Genomic DNA, 6,000 nt, shown 5'->3' on the forward strand with positions numbered 1-6,000 from the left:
GGGGGGGGTTTCTTCCGGGTTTTACTTCCTGACCATGTAGCCCAAGGCGAAGTGCGCATGTGTGCCATGATGTATTCCATGACGTCTCCCACCGAAGATGCGCGTTCATGAGACAGCCAGAGACAGCCAAGTTGAAAGAGCAGCCATTGTTGAAATGCGGTAGGTTTCTTGACATTTCTGCATTCAATATCATTACTAATTGATAACTAATTCACTTCGGACAACTTTAGAGCAGCTTAGAGGTGGTTAGCCGTGCGGTTGCAGATTTTAATTAGACAGTATTAGGGGTTTATATGCATAATGAACACATCTTTATTGCTGTTGGAATTGTATGTCAAACGGCTAACAGGTCTGCATGGAAATTTAACGTTAGCATAATAGGCTACAATGAGCTCGTTTACATTAACGTGAGTAATGACATTTTTGTTTCCTCAGGGGGTGGCTGACGACGGAGAGAAGACGGCCAGAGCCTATGGGTCAGGATTGATCGGAGGATTTTGTTGTTTATTGTCATAAATAAACTTGAAAGATATAGCTTTCAAAGATATCAGTCTCATCACCATCGCTCTCATGTTGTTTTTTCTCTAATCTCAAAATTGTTCAATTGACACATGACCTGTGTGGTAAAAGTCCATAGTAGCTTCTACCTGTTGAGTGGTCATTATGATTTGGTGCTATATAAATATAGATTGATTGAGTTGTTGACATCACATTAATATACTGGGATCTAGTGAGCCGACTAAAATGTGCTAATTGTTTTTACCCAGTGCTTTTTAATCGTTAGATGCCAGTTTTATTGTGATTGAGATTGATGCTATGTCAATGATAGTCCAAGGACGTCCCAAACAAACACCTGGTGTCAGACCCCACCCAGACCCATAGATTCTGGACTGGACATGGCCCCTGCTTGGCCAGCCTTCACAAGTGGGGCAGCAGCCCAAGCCCACTGTGTGCTTGTGGAGAGCAGCAGACAATGCAACACATCATGGAAGCTTGCCCTCTACAAAGACTTGAAGGAGGATTAGTCACCCTCCATATGAGTGAAATTAACTCCATCACCCAGAAAGAGCCCAGTGCTGTCAAACATTATGCGAGGATGATGTACCACGCTCCCACCAAAATCCCGAACAAAAGCACCCATCACACTGTTCACCCATATTCTGGTTTTGTTGATCTTCCCCGGCTTAGCAGCATTCCTCCACCAGCGTCTTTGGGTCATCGCTGACAGGATGATCTTCATCCTTGGAAAGCATCGGTGGAGGTGCTGCAGGTCCAGCTTCATCGCTGTGACAGGCCCCACACCTTTGATGTTACCCAAGTCGTTGCTGCCGCAGTGAATTAGCAGGACATCCGGGGCTGTTCTTCCTCCAAGGATCTTGTAGAAAACTCCATCCCACTTCAGTCCACCCCTGCCAAACCACTGGACCTGAGCATCCAGTCCAAGGTCCGTACCCATGGTCTGCCTCGCTCTCTCTTCTCCACGCCGGATGTAGCTGCTGCCAATCAGCCATACTTTTGGTTCTGTGGATTAAAAATCAGAATCAGCTTTATTAGCCAAGTACTCACATACAGAAAAAAACATATGCACAAGTTAAAACAGACAAGAAAGGTCCATTTAAACATTTTCAAACATTTACAGTAACTACAGTACTATAGAATAGGTGTGGTGTAAAGTGGATATTTTAAATATGTATATCTGATATTATTTGTGTGTGTGTGTGTGTGTGTGTGTGTGTGTGTGGCCTGCAGAAACCCTTCACATATCGCTGCTGCATATTGTTGGCAATGAACAAAAGAAGTTTGAAAATTAGTTTTGCAGGTATTTTGAGTGATTTGGGTACTTTTATCTCCGTAGTACATCATGGTGAATAATTATTGTCATAAAACAAAGAACAAAGGGTATTTATTTATTTTTTGTTGTTTTGGTGCAATGCCAGTGCCACTGTAGAAAATACAATGATAGATAGATAGATAGATAGATAGATCAACCCGTTCTCACTCCGAGTGGGTAGCATATTGACGCTTTGTCCCGTCCCTTGTGCGTCGCTTCTTACTAACATGGTACCCTTGAGCGACACATGAAACGACTTGGGCTTTCCGACTAAACTCAATGCAAACCCATGGAAGTAATCTTTGACGCTTATGGCAACTGCTCCCCCATTAGCCTAACTGCTCCCCCATTAGCCTAACTGCTCCCCCATTAGTCAACTGCTCCCCCATTAGGGTCTGGAGGAGCTAACCTCTCCCAGACCCTAACCCTAAACCTAACCTCTCCCACCCCCCATGCCTAAACCTAACCTCCCCCAGACCCTAACCTCTCCCACCCCCATGCCTAAACCAAACCTCCCCCAGACCCTAAACCTAACCTCTCCCACCCCCCACGCCTAAACCTAACCTCCCCCCAGACGCTAATGGGGGAGCAGTTGACTAATGGGGGAGCAGTTAGGCTAATGGGGGAGCAGTTGCCATAAGCGTCAAAGATGACTTCCATGGGTTTGCATTGAGTTTAGTCGGAAAGCCCAAGTCGTTTCATGGGTCGCTCAAGGGTACCATGTTAGTAACAAGTGGCGCATAAGGGACGGGACAGAGCGTCAATATGCTACGTGCTCGGTGTGAGAACGTGTTGGATAGATAGATAGATAGATAGGTAGATGTGTCTCACCTCCTCCTCTGGAGCCGGAGGGTCTGGGATGGGGATCTCGAGCAGCACCTGGAGGGAGGACAGGTCTCAGATGCTGAGAATGTCTTCCTGCCCGAGACACACAACACAAGGAGCACCAATACAGTCAGCCACTGAAGTGTGTCACATGAGATGACCCTACTGTGTGTGATGTCACACTGCAGACACTGACCTTGAGCAGAGCATCCAGCAGCATGAGCTTCAGTGGGATGGATTTGGAGAACAGATTCTCATTTACATTTAATGACAGCTAAAGACTCACTTTGTCGATGACTCTCCCTCGCTCTCCTCTGTGCCACAGTGGTAGCCATCACAAACTAGAAGATAATGAGAAAATACTTTAATACTTCAATTTGTGCTTGCCTGCCTTTTTCTCCATCATCTGTGTATACCTATTAATCTACAGTAGCCTAGCTGTGCAGATACAGATTTAAACATTTCATTGGCTAACGTTACTTTTAGGCCTACCACATCTGCAAGGACTCAATCTCATACTGTATGGAAACATTAGCCGACATTAATTCAACCTTTAAACAATCTAATGGAGAAATACAGTGTATGCTATGTAAAACTCAAAAGCCTGTGAGACATACAATCTAAATGTACCATTAAAAAAACCTTATTAGTAGCCTAGGTAGTTGATTGTTTTGACCATTGACTAAAACCAACCTGAACCTACAACCAAGGAGGTTGCAGAGGGAACATCTTTGCTAGCAGCTACAAAGTTGAAATCCACTAAAGATATAAGCCTTATATTTTTGTTTTGATTGGGATTTTCTGAACAATATAACCGACACTATGATTGCACCTTTTGTAGGCGACAGGATGAACAGAAAATCATACCTTTTCGGTTCGAAACAAGCTAAGCTTGAACGGAGCGAAGGACTCCGGGAGGACAGGCTCTGTTCTGTAGTGTCTACAGTACACTGGCCAATGACACTGATGGGCTGCAGGTGCACAACCATATATGGGCATATTGTACCCCTTTATAAAGTCGAACGTGCCCAGAGAAACCCTCTTTTCACTGCAAGATTTGTGCACGGAGATGCAAGATGCCGGCCTGTTCTGCAATCAACTGCACCAACCGATCGAAAGGAAAAGTTAATCTGTTCTGGTATGGTTTTCACGTAATGCGCAGTGTATTTATGTTGTATGTGGGCCTACATTTAACAATAAAACAAATTAGGCCAATGTTGCAGTAACATGTAGCCTACAGTAACGATAGCTAGCAGCTTCATGTTGTGGCCTTACAGTAGTTTTAGCATGGTAACGCTTTCCCCTATAGTTAGAATTATATCAAAGTAATAATTACCTTCTTGGTACAGTAGCCTGGCGTGGCTCAGGTGGTACAGCGGGCTGTCCACTAGTCCCTTTGGATAGAGGTGGTTCGATGTTCCTCCACCCAAATAGGGATGCAGCAGTTTCCGGTTTGAAGGTATACCGCGGTTGTTTCCCCAAAACAACGTGCCCAGGTCGCTTTGCAGAGTGCAGCTTACGCGGCCCCTCCCCCTTGCTGCATGCCTACCTAGACGCACAGTAGTGAGGAGCTGTGAGGAGCTGTCCCTGTGTGTTTACAACCGTGTGTGTGATAAGGCAGGAGAACGCAAGGACCCCCCTGAACTTTCCCCCATCTAAAAATGTCAGCTGTATGGGAATATTTCGGCTATTGTAAAAATACAGATGGCCAGGCCTAGGATGCCTAGGATGGCCAGGGCTTAGATCGGAGCACGACCCGTCGTAATTTGTCAAATTCAAGGTACATTAAAATGTTGTCTTGCTTCAACATACATCGCATCGCATAAACCATTTCCACCCGCAGGTTTGAGGAGTAGCTAACATAAACGTCAGATAAATACTCTCTATAGGCTAATGTTACCTACTGAGGCAGCTAACATGGCTAATTAGCTAGCTAACACCAGCTATCTTTCTCCTCTAACTAACATTAACAACACGTTAGTTGACTGAGCGAACGTCGCTGTACAGCAGGTCGTTATCAAAACATATTGCACTGAAGAGAAGTAACATTAGAAAATGACGAAAGACTCCTCCAATCTGGCAGTGGAAAATTATGCACAAACTTTGTGTGTGTGTGTGTGTGTGTGTGAGAGAGAGAGAGAGACAGGGACAGGGCTGTGTATGTATGTTTCCTGTGAGACAGAGTGGGGGTGTATGTGTGAGGAAACAATCATTATTTGTGTCCAGTGTTCACCCATTACAAAAGAGAAGCGTGTATTTGATTGTTATGTTTTAGTTTTACATCAAATTAATTAGATGAACTAAATCGTTTACATACTATATTACCAAAGCACACACATACTTGCCAGTTGTAATTGTCCTTGTTGTACTTGTACTTGTCATTACAGTTGGAGGTTACATTAACATGACTTTATTTCTTCTCAGTCCACAATTCAGCAAACTGTTAGAAAATAAAATAAATTTTGTTCATTGGCATTTTTTATGCCACATAAAGGTCCGCAATACCGTGATACCGTGAAACCGTGGTATTTTTGTCCAAGGTTATCATACCGTCAAAAAATCATACCGTTGCATCCCTAGTGGTGAGTAGGCCGCTAAGCTTTGCAAAGCGCGCTTGAGTAAAAAAAAAAGCTACTGAACAACCGAAATAGCCTATATTAACGTGACCACATCAGTCCTTTTTTCACAAGAACAGGTGAAGGACCTTGGTGCTGCCCCCATATTTTATCTCCCTGGCCCAAACTGTTTTTTCAATCTGGCATGATTAGAAAATAAGCCATTATCATCACAATATATGATCACTATTATGTGGCATTAGTGTGTTGGAAACTTAACTGTAGTTACAGTTAGGAAATAAACTATAGTTTCATGCAGTAATATAGTCACAGCTGGTATTCCAAGAACTGTTGTGCCCTATAATGTCGAACAAATAGCACCTTACACAAGAAATGTGAAATATTCAAACATTTAACAGTTGCCCACATCGGATCATGCCCTACATGTAGGCTACTACATGTAGGGCATACTATAGCCTACATGTAGGCTAGTTGCCAGTCATAAAAAAAGGCAACTTGTTTAATTCAATTCACAAGGATTCAAAATATCAATGTCAACTTAGTACTTGAATTCAACTCATTTGTTTTGGAAATATCAAAGACAATAGATAGTCACTGCAGGGGTGTGTGGAACTAAGAACTTAACTAACTAAACAAATACATCTGAAAATAATTAATATAAAAAACGTTGGACTGCATGTTTCTCTACAGTCTTCCGTTTGGTGACTTTGGGTCAACAATGTCAGGCGCAAAAGATGGAGGCCAACTCGTGACTCCAGGATATGTGAA

This window comes from Poromitra crassiceps (genome assembly GCF_964638095.1).
Source record: "Poromitra crassiceps genome assembly, contig: HAP1_SCAFFOLD_64, whole genome shotgun sequence".
In the NCBI taxonomy this organism is placed as follows: Eukaryota; Metazoa; Chordata; class Actinopteri; order Beryciformes; family Melamphaidae; genus Poromitra; species Poromitra crassiceps.